The following is an 11,995-nucleotide window of genomic DNA, read 5'->3' on the forward strand; positions in this document are numbered from 1 at the left end:
TGTTTCAAAAGGCTTGATATTTTTCCTTTATTTTAATTGTTTGTTTCAGATAATTTATTTTTAGCAACTATCATAAATATTTTATTTAGTGCTTTTCTGTTAATATAAATATAATTTACAATGCTTTTTAAATTCTAATGCATTTGTACACAACGTTTATTATCTCTATTATTATGTTTATTATTATTTGTGTTTGCTAGATGTGTAATTTTTATTTTATAATTTTTACATTACATTAAGTTTACATGCACATAAAGTAATCATAAAAAACTGCTTTGTTATTTGAATAAAAATAACTTTATTATTAATAATTGCTCCAAATTGTTTAATTATTTGTTATGAAAAATGAACCTATTTGGTTTTTCGATTTTTTAAATATCTACTTTATTAATGAATTTATATTTCTACTATTGTTATCAATAAGTATCGCTATTATTTATCATTGTAAAAAAAAGCAATAAATATTTAACATTGGAAATTCGTACTGAATGAACCCAAAAGCTGAAAACAAATTCGAACAAAAAAACTTCAGGAATCGAATTAAAAAAACGATTTTGAAGCACAAAAAAATATAGTATAAACCCAAAAAACTAAGAGAAAATACAATACGACTAAAATCAACTTATAATCTATCTATCTATTCTATATAAAAATATCAATATAAAAATCAACATAAAATCTATTCGAAACAATAATAAACAGGGTTTCATAAGCCATAGTTTGTGAGATATAAATTGTAGAAAACCATTTTTAACAGAAAATCATAAGATCAAAAAAATGAATTTAGAAAAAGGTATCACTTAATGCCGGTATCATTTTGGAAGTAAGTTCTTTTGTCTAATCAATGTCATCGTAAAAGATTTTTAAATGCAAGAAATGCTCATGATAACTGTTGAATAACATTTTAGTGCGATAATAAAGGAAATTATTATCTTTATTATTATCAAGTTAAAATCAATTATTCACAATTGGTTTATAAAATTGCATTTTATAATTATAAAGGTGTAATATTATCAAAATATTCAAGTGTAATTTATTATAGTTAAATATAATAGTAATTTAAACTTATTTATATTACTACTATAAAGTAAATATTATTTCGCAGCTATTCCGCGTTCTAAATGAAATACTTGAATAAAATGAACCTTAAAAAGGATTTAAACAATTAAATACAAGTTTAAATATTTATAACAAACTTAAATATTTGTAGTAATTGAATCCTAATTGAACCAATAATAACAAATAAAACATGAAATATTGCTGAAATTACCAAAAATTATTTTCTCATTGTGAATAAAAATGTTCCTTTATGAAATGAACTGGGACTGCGTTAACATCGGTTTCCTGAAGAAATATCATTTCAACTAGATCAAGATCCGTTTCATTAATCCAATCTGCACTTTTGCCGTTTTACACATTAGCGATTAGAATGACTATTTCTTGTTGTCGACGTGCAATGACTCTCTGACGCTTAGTTCTTACGTATGGAACAGTTGATTGCTAGATGTGTGTTACACTATGCCTACGCAGCATTACTATAGATATAAAATACTGGTGACATATCTTGCAGATTTTATCACATATCACGGATTGCATTGATGGACATTTCAAGTCATTTGGAATTGACTAATACGGATTTGAAGAGCGGGGACGGATTAAATACGGATACGACGGGGACGGATTAAATGTTGCAGCACAAAGTTTAAAAGTTGAAAATGTCAACTTTTAAACTTTGTGCTGCAAACAGAAAAGGAATTTGATTGCATGCTGGATCCGCTGCTCGTCCTTAAATTTTTAGGGCCTTCACTTGTTTAAAGAACTAGCAACGGAGAAGAAAGAAATTTGTCTATTATCACACTGAAGTAGGAACTTTTTGGTTTCAAACAGCACTTATTGTCATTACATTTTACAATCTGCGTAAAATATTGGCTCTTTAGAACGTGATTATCATACCATTTTCGATTCCTTGATGAAAGGATGTTGTTCTTGTAACTCAGACGAGTTTAATTCGTTAAAATTTTCCAAGTAACGCGTACAGCAACAACAAATTTTGGAGCCTCTTTAATAAGCAGATTAGCTTTTGCTAATCTGCTTATTAAAGAGGCTCCAAAATGTTACAAATCTGCTAAAAGATGCTCTATCTATTTTGGTTTTATTTCAACTACCTACGGTGTATAAATTAAATTTGACTCGCGTGCTTTTATCTATTTTACTTTTTTTATAGCTCTACAATGCCAATATTTGCTTTGTTTATATTTGAGTTATGATGTATAATAAGGATATATCTTATAATTTTTTTAAAAGTTTTTTTTATTTACGGGAAGATAAAACAAGTTCGAGAACTGCTAAATAAGAACAAGGACTGCAGGAAAGAAAGCAGTACTTCGAGGTAGACAACACACCTTTATCATTTCAATTATCAATAATTTCGATAATGTAGTATCAAAGGAATAATATGAAGACTCTGAAGAAAGTCAGTATGCCCTTAGGTCTTTTTTATAAAAACATTTTTTATAAAAATATTTTTATGAAAAGTTTTTAATATTTTTTTTGTCTTTTTGTTTTTACGTTTTTTTCAAAACATAATTTTAAATTTTTAACATCCGTGGTATAGTGGTTAGAGTTCTGGATTTAGGAGGTTCTTGGTTCGAGACCAACTCTTGCAATGTATGCATGATTGGCAAAGAAGGAGGCGTGAACTTTCTGCCTAAATATTACTCCAATTTTGAAAACATTATGAAAATAAGAGTGTTAGTACTCCTTGGAGCACCTAAATAATAATAACTAAATTTTATATTTCAGTGAAATGTAAAATAGGGGTTTAATTCAGTTTTTCATTCAAAGTTGTTTATTAAACTTTCACCATGCAATATACTTGGTAAACTTTTGAAGAGGATCTCCGCATTTCTGACAGAGAGATCATTAAATCTCAACAATTCAGGATTGATTCTTTATTCGATCCGATTCAAACCGTTAGCGTTGTTCCACAGGAAAGTGTGCTGGGGCCATATTTGTTTTTTTAATTAATGACATTTCTTTTATATTTAATAATCTTCAACTCACCACAAAACTTTTTACGATACATTCAAAAAAGATTCACAAAGAAAATAGAAACTTTGAGCTATCAGAGCTGTTTACAGGTTGCTTACTTAAAGGTTTCTTACTTACAGGTTACAGGATGGTTTGAGTAAGAGTACTTTTGAGCTTAGACGTATAAAACATAATTTACTTATATGCTTTAAAGCTGTGTACAGTTTGGTTTGAACAGACAAAAACAGCAATAACAATTATACGCGATCTCATTCTTGTAAAATACGCAGGCAACGGTGGCAACTCTAAATTTGCAAATATTTATTTTTGAGTGTTCAATCTCTGGAATAGTCTGACATCAGAAGTTGTAAACTCTAAAAGTATTTTTGTTTATTACGTACATCGTTTCATTACTTATTTAGGGCCACACTGTTAGTGTTCAACTATTTAGACCTGTGTTTTCTTTAAACATTAGCTTTATAAGAACATGTATCCCTGTTCTAATAAAAATATAAATAAATTTATTCAGTCAACTATTTATTAATTTTATCATAAATTATGTAATAAACATTTTTGTTCCTTTTTCGTAAAATGTAAAAATTATTTGTTGAACACGTTTTAGTTTGTAATCATTTCTTAAAAGTTTAAGATAAACAAAACTTAAAGATTTTTATAGACGATGACTTGTTTTAATATTAACAATAATCTCTATAAATCATTTTTTTGTTTATATATATTTTTAGAAACTCTATTATGTTCTCGAATAGCATATGATTGGGTAAGTATTGTTATTATATTTAAGCGCAAGAAATTTTATGAAAAATTTTGATCGGTTTTTGATACAAACTCAACTTTAAAACAAAATTGGATGAAGCAAGAGAGAAAAAACTGTGATCATCCAGAATTGATGTTTAACGTAATTTTTACAGTGTCAGCAATTTGCATATGTGCTGAATTTCCAATCGGCGTCTTAATTGATAAATTTGGTGCAAAGAAAGCTCAATTAGATTCTAGGTAACTTGTTATTTTTTAATATAATTAATTCTTAACTCTATTTGAATTATTGTAAATATTTAGTTATTCATATATAATTAATATTAACCAATTTTTTTATAAAAGAGTGTATATTAGACATAAAACGATTTGAGTGAGAAAAAAGCACATTTATAGCTTTTTTGCAAGTAAAATTAGACCAAAACTGCTATGATTGTAGCATGGGGCTACTCAACTTATGAGATAACCTGACCTAAAAACGCTATTAATTTTTTATTGTAACTTTTAAAATTTAAGAGTTGTAGTATGAAGATTTGAATAATCTCTTAGCGTTACTTTTAATTGAGTTTTGGTTATTATTTTTATAATTTAAAAGAAAGCGTAAACACATTTTGAATACATACATACATAATTACTAATTTATTATTGATCTGTTCTTTTAAAACATTGAGCACTCTGTTTGTAGAATACACTATCATAATTTATATATATATACATATATATATATATATATATATATATATATATATATATATATATATATATATATATATATATATGTATATATATATATATATATATATATATATATATATATATATACATATATATATATATATATATATATATATATAAATATATATGTATATATTTATATATATATATATATATATTTATATATATATATATATATATATATATATATATATATATATATATATATATATATATATATATATATATACCTAAAAACGCTATTAATTTTTTATTGTAACTTTTAAAATTTAAGAGTTGTAGTATGAAGATTTGAATAATCTCTTAGCGTTACTTTTAATTGAGTTTTGGTTATTATTTTTATAATTTAAAAGAAAGCGTAAACACATTTTGAATACATACATACATAATTACTAATTTATTATTGATCTGTTCTTTTAAAACATTGAGCACTCTGTTTGTAGAATACACTAACATAATTTATATATATATACATATATATATATATATATATATATATATATATATGTATATATATATATATATATATATATATATATATATATATATATATATATATATATATATATATGTATATATTTATATATATATATATATATATTTATATATATATATATATATATATATATATATATATATATATATATATATATATATATATATATATATATATATATATATATATATATATATATATATATATATACTATCATATAATTTAGCATGCAAAAGTTACAGTATTAAAGTCTAAAACTTTTTTTTAAAAAATTAACTCTGCGTAGCGTGACGGTCGTAACGGTTACTTTTTTCCATTTCTGAACAAAACAACTTTGTCAGACTAATTGCAGCGAACAGCATGGTTAAAATAAAATCATTTAGTTTGTGTATTTAGCACATATTGATGTTATTATGCGCTGAGTTTCATAATTTTTACTTGATGTTTTATAAGCATTTCTATGTTTTTTCTTTGTAACGAAAAATCAAATCTTAAAAAACAACAAATAAAACAAAGCAAGTAAAAAAATGAGGAATAATTATAAAAACCATGTAAACTATGTAAAAGTATAAACTTTATAACATTATCAAAGTTTTAAAGTATGGTTTTTTGATACTAAATTCGTTAAATTTGAAATAAACAACTAAAGGCAGGCTACATTATTTATTTATACTTTATTACTTTACTTAAATTTGAATGGTTAATGCTCCCTGTTCCCAACATAAGTTTATAAAACAATTCTTTCAAATAAGTAAAAAAATCTATTTTAAAATTGTTCTACAAGCCCGTTAAAAACTATTCGACAATTTTGAAATCAAAAACTTTCCGTTTTTTAGATGCCAGAAATGAAAAAAAATATTAGTAATATTTTTAAAGGCTTTCGCTTTGTCATTTGATCGGCTATAATGGCCCACTTTAGATTAACGTCATATGAATTGATTAGCATTTCATGAGTTTTGTCACGATTAGGTGCTACGAGGAAATCTTTAGCGCTTTAGACAATAATTCTACGAGATTTTAAACTGTTCCAAACAAATCGCGTTAATTATCCTCCTACACCACCACAATCACTACACATAGAATGTTTCACTATCCAACATTGGGATGTAGGTGGCTCGCGCAATACATTTTTTTCTAACCATCTATTGCAATACAATGGAAAATGTATTTTACTTGCCAAAGCAGCACACAAATAAGTAAAACTACTGTGATAAATACAACCACATGATTCAAGTGTTGTGTCTTTGCATGTAAGAATTTATTTAGGCCTTAGTTCACAAAATTTATTTAATTTAGCATTTTGTTGCCATTCTCTTTACAATACAATTGATTCATAACTAAATAGCGCCTTTGAAACATTTCTCCGTCTATTTTGATACAATTATTTTTTCCAGGAGACGTTATTGACTTATCTTCTCTTTCATAAAAAGCTTTCACTTTTTTCAAATTCTTCTGATGTGATGCGAACTCGCGTGGTTTCTTTAGTACCGCATAAGTCATATTCAGCACCTAACTGCTCTACAATAGTTTGTCTTTTATCTGGAGACTTTAGAAGAGCCTGTTTTGTCCTATTAATTTTATTAGATATTAATTTTATGTAAAAAGAAACCCAAATTATGCAGAAACAATAACATTAAAAATTATAGTTTGATACTTGTTAAATGCTTTTGAAATTGTCGATATGCATTTATAAGAATTATCAGGCGTAACATTCAAACTGATATCAGTGAATGTTGCGCCTGATAATTCTAATTATAAAAATATTATTGGCATAAAAGATTTAGGGATAAAAAATTTGCCGATAAAAATTTTAGGGATAAAAATTATGGGATAAAAAAATGGGATAAAATTGAATTCATTGCTAACATAATGATGTTAGCAGTGAATCCAAGATTTTTTTCCCTTCTTAATCTTCGGTTGTAAACTTTCGCTTGATTTTTCTGCTTGTTTTCTTTTCTTGGTATTAATAACTGCCTTCTTTGAAAACTTCTCTTTCTTTCTTTTTCCAACAACGTTTTTCTGTTTCTTGCTCTATAAGCTATAAGCTCTATAAGCTATAAGCTTTGATCTATCAGCATCTGATTAAGGCATTTAAAAAATGTTATTAAATATAATAGCTTCCCTTTGAGATTTACGTTTTGCTGTGATTAAAAAAAAAAAGCGCGAATTTCATAAATAAAAAACCGCTAAATCGAATGAACAAAAATGTTGCAATGCAAACTATAAAAAACGTTTTAACTAAAAAATGTTTTCTTCATGTTAAAATTTTTTATTTCTTAAAAAATGTTAGTTTCTTTACATCGATTATATGAAATAAGTGATTTATATTTTAAAAAAGTAAAAAGAAATACTTTAACAAGCATAGCAATATAATGAGTAAACAAAGTGAAAATGAAACGAAATTGATTTTCAACTTGGTTTCAATAAAAAAGTTGTTTGCGCTCAACTTTTTTATTCAATTTTTTATTCAATTTTATTCGATTTTTATTCAAAAGTCAAAAAACCGTTATGGAAAAATAAACATAGCTTGATGGTCGTAACGTACTTTGTTACATATTAATACTACCATTTAAATGTTCTCTTAAAAAAAAATTGAAACGATGATAAAACTTAATTCATTATCTTTACTTTTAATGTATTTTTAGTTTTATTAAGTCTGATCCGAAGCCTGGAAAAAACTGCTCGACTTTTTTCGTGACTTTCGTAACACATTAATTTGATAAATTTATTCTTTTTCTATATATAGTAAGAGTGCTTTCTTATATACAACATTTTACATTATGTTTAATTTTGTCTGTAAGCTAAACTTAAAAGTAATAGTTACTTAAAAACGCATCTTAGATTTAGATTTTTCAACGCTTTACAACAGAACTATATAAAAACGTCAAAAAACGTTTATACAATCCTTACAACTTTAAAACAATGCTATGGTATAAAAAAATGATTTTTTAATAACTTTTTTGCTTAAAAGTATTTTTAAATAATTAAAAAAAAAATTTATTGAGGCTAGTATGAGTCATCCTAATTTTTTTTATCTTATTTTTTTTCCTCTTTTTCGCGGAATTGCCTATATATATATATATATATATATATATATATATATATATATATATATATATATATATATATATATATATATATATATATATATATATATATATATACATTATCGGACATAACATGGTGGACAAACTCAAATTTAATACAAAATCAACTTATAATTTTTAAAAAACTTTAAATATTAACTTAATATTTGATCTTCTTTATTTTTAATTGCTGCTTTTATTCTTCGATGCATAGACTCAATTAATGAGTCAACAATTCTCATATCAATCTCTTGCAAGGCCTTCTCAATTTGTTCAAATAGTTCCTCACTGGTCTTCACATTTGCACGCTCAATCTTATTGTCAATTATTTCCCAGAAATTTTCTATGGGCTTCAAGTCAGGGTTTTGTGCAGACCACTCCATTACGGTGATATTCTTGTCCTTCAACCGTTGTTTTACAATTTTTGATTTATGTTTGGGGTCATCGTTCTGGTAAAAAATCCATTTTAGCGGCATCTCCCATTTAGCATGTGGTAACACAACATCTTCCATTATAACATTGTACACAAAGTGGTCAATAATTCTAATAATTTTGTGAATAGGACCAGTTCCAAGTGCTGAGAAACATCCCCAAACCATAGCAGACGTTCCATGCCTAAAACTCTTCTTGATATACTTAGTATTGTATCTGGTGTTCTTTGGTCTCCAGACTCACTTCTTGCCGTCGCTTCCAAAAAGATAAAATTTTGATTCATCACTAAAAAGTATGTTTTTTCACTGATCTACAGTCCAATTTTGGTCTGCTTTGGCAAACGCAAGCCTTAGCTTTCTGTTTTTAAAAGAAGTTAGTGGTTTCTTGGCAGGCATTTAAGAAAATAATTTTGCTTCGTTAGCTCTTCGAACCACAGTGCGATCGGAGATTTGTAGTTCAAATTTTTCGGTTAATTTTGAGGATGACAAATACAGATCTTTCTTAACCTCTTTTACATTTCTTTGATCTAGTCTTTGTGATATTTTTCTAGGACGCAAACCCCTATGGTTTATTAACAGTCACGAGATCCAAGTGATTTAACAGTTTTGCTTACAATCGATTCAGCTATATTATACTTTTTAAAAATTTCGGCTTGATGTTTTTCGTTTTTAAAATCTTTTAATTTATTTTCACGAACAATGCCTAATTTGCCGTAAGCCGTTTTAAATTGCAATTTTTTACGCGATATATCGCGAGTTAAATTTATTTTTAGTTTAATTGAAAAAAATATTGGTCAGTAGTTTCAAAGTCTATTTTATTATTTTAGAGCACTGTTATGATAAAAGCGAAAATAAAAGAATACGGTAAGTTAAATAAAGACAATGATAACTTACGAAAAAAGCTTCGTTTTGATTTATCCACCTTGTTTCGTCCAATTAAAAATGTAGTTTGTTGAGAGAATTATGTTAAAAATTTTCTTTGTGATTTAAAAGTTAAAACTTTTGTTAAGAACATGCGATACTGTATATATTTATATATATATAAATATATATATATATATATATATATATATATATATATATATATATATATATATTATATATATATATATATATATATATATATATATATATATATATATATATATATATATATATATATATATATATATATTTATATATATGTATATATATATATATATATATATATATATATATATATATATATATATATATATATATATAAATATATACCTAGCTAACACACGAGAATTGGGCCAACTTTGGCCCAATGCTTCTTGTAACGTTAGCCCAACGTTGGCATCCAGCGTTGGGCCGATTCCTTGATGGCCGCCGGGCATACATTAGCCCGATTACATTGGCCCAATGCAGTTTAGCCAGCATTTATCCGACGATATATTTTATTAGGTTCAGTGAATTATAAACGCTACTTGTAACTAGCACGCAGTTAGTTAGGTCATTGTTAACATAAAATTTCTTAAATTTGTTTATTTTTAATGTATTAAAAAGATTGCAATTGCAATCGACGTATGATTAAAGCTAGTTAAATTGTTTTAATCAAATGCAAACTGAAATGTGTTTGTTATTTCATTCAAGCTAAATTTATTTTCAAGGTGAAAAACAAAACATATTCAATAAAATGAAATGTATATCAGATAATATTAAAACTGTTATACAATAATCTTGACATTATCTTCGCCATTTGCATCACTGCCTTTGTCCCAAAGTTCCGAGTGGCATGCATAATCAATCCTCGCACCATCTGACTTTTTTCGGTCGTACAATTTACGAACCCACGACTTCATTTGATCGTTTACTTCCGCTTTTGAAACATCTTTTGCACCTTGTCGTAAAAAAAATACATTTAAATATTATTAAATAACTTTGTGTTAAAACATTTCAAAAACTTTAGTAGCCCTAAAAAATAGATTAACTTCAGTTTAAAAGAAATTTGTTTGCAATCATTAAAAAGACAACAAATGAAACCAATTACATTCTATTTACATTTAAACCAAATTTTATCTATTTTTCGTAAAGCCAACTTGGGTTTCCTAAAAGTTAAAACCTTAAATAGGGTTACATTCAGTTATAACTTAAGTATAAGTTAAAACTTACATGTGTATAAGTAAATTGTTTTATGTTATAACTGAATGGCCCTATACAACATAACTATTATCATGTTTAATATTTATTGATCACTAACCATAAACAATAGATTCATGTTTTTCATCCCTTGCTTTGTCCTCCTCGACCTTCACTGTTTACTTTGTTGATCCACTTCTGTAGCCATCAATTAACAGAAAATGTTGCTCACTGTTTCTTCAACAACTCGTCCATCAATCAAAACAAGATAAATAATCTGAAAAGTTTAAAAATAAACCCATGAGATCAGATAAAATATTTTATTAAAATTAATACTTTTATAGCCCTGGATCTAGTATTTTTTGGAGGCTTTTTTTATACTCTACAGTGTAATAATGACTACTAAAAAATATGTAATATTTAAAATTTAAAAGCAAAAAATACATTATTTACGTCGAGAAATATTAATGTTGATAAACCAGGTAACATTCTTCGCATAGGCAAATTGCTATTCTGTTGTTCACTCACATTACTAACTAAAAGTAAATATAACAAACGTTAAAAACTTTGAATGAGTCTTGTTTTGCAGTGACGATATATATATATATATATATATATATATATATATATATATATATATATATATATATATATATATATACTAGGGTGTTTCATATTTTATCAATTTTTGAAATTAAACTCGCGAATCGATTTATAAATTGACCATTTATATGAAAATAAGTTTGAACAAAAAAAAGTATGTTTGTACAATTTTTAGGGTCCCCGCCAGTTCGATTTTGGGCAAAAATGTTGGGTGTTTTAAACGCCTGGGGACCTTAAAATTTATCCTATAAACTTTTTTATTCTTTTAAATAATATATGTTGGATTGGATATTAATTACATAAAAGGAGCATGTTGAAAAAATTAAGATACGCCTTCGAGTTATTAATATTTACAAAAACCTATTTTATAACTCGGTGGCATATTTTATAACTCGGAGGCGTATTTTATAACTTGGAGGCGTATCTTAATTTTTTCAACATGCTCCTTTTATGTAACTAATATCCAATCCAACATATATTATTTAAAAGAATAAAAAATTTTATAGGATAAATTTTAAGGTCCCCGCCAGGCGTTTAAAACACCCAACATTTTTGCCCAAAATCGAACTGGCGGGGACCCTAAAAATTGTACAAACATACTTTTTTTTGTTCAAACTTATTTTCATATAAATGTTCAATTTATAAATCGATTCGCGAGTTTAATTTCAAAAATTGATAAAATATGAAACACCCTAATATATACATATATATATATATATATATATATATATATATAT

General features: G+C 25.9%; 1 long non-coding RNA gene across 2 annotated transcripts; it reads right to left on the reverse strand.

Annotated features, from left to right (window-relative positions):
• Nucleotides 1–10,262: 10,262 nt before the first annotated feature.
• Nucleotides 10,263–11,185, reverse strand: LOC136086577 (uncharacterized). Of its 2 annotated transcripts, none has more exons than XR_010641440.1 (3): nucleotides 11,100–11,185; nucleotides 10,777–10,932; nucleotides 10,263–10,416 (listed from the first exon to the last, which is right to left on the reverse strand). It is a non-coding gene; the product is annotated as an uncharacterized LOC136086577 (long non-coding RNA). The 2 variants fall into 2 exon arrangements; XR_010641441.1 differs by having other exon boundaries at nucleotides 11,109–11,165.
• Nucleotides 11,186–11,995: the final 810 nt, after the last annotated feature.

Source organism: Hydra vulgaris, chromosome 10 (assembly GCF_038396675.1).
Source record: "Hydra vulgaris chromosome 10, alternate assembly HydraT2T_AEP".
Classification (NCBI taxonomy): domain Eukaryota; kingdom Metazoa; phylum Cnidaria; class Hydrozoa; order Anthoathecata; family Hydridae; genus Hydra; species Hydra vulgaris.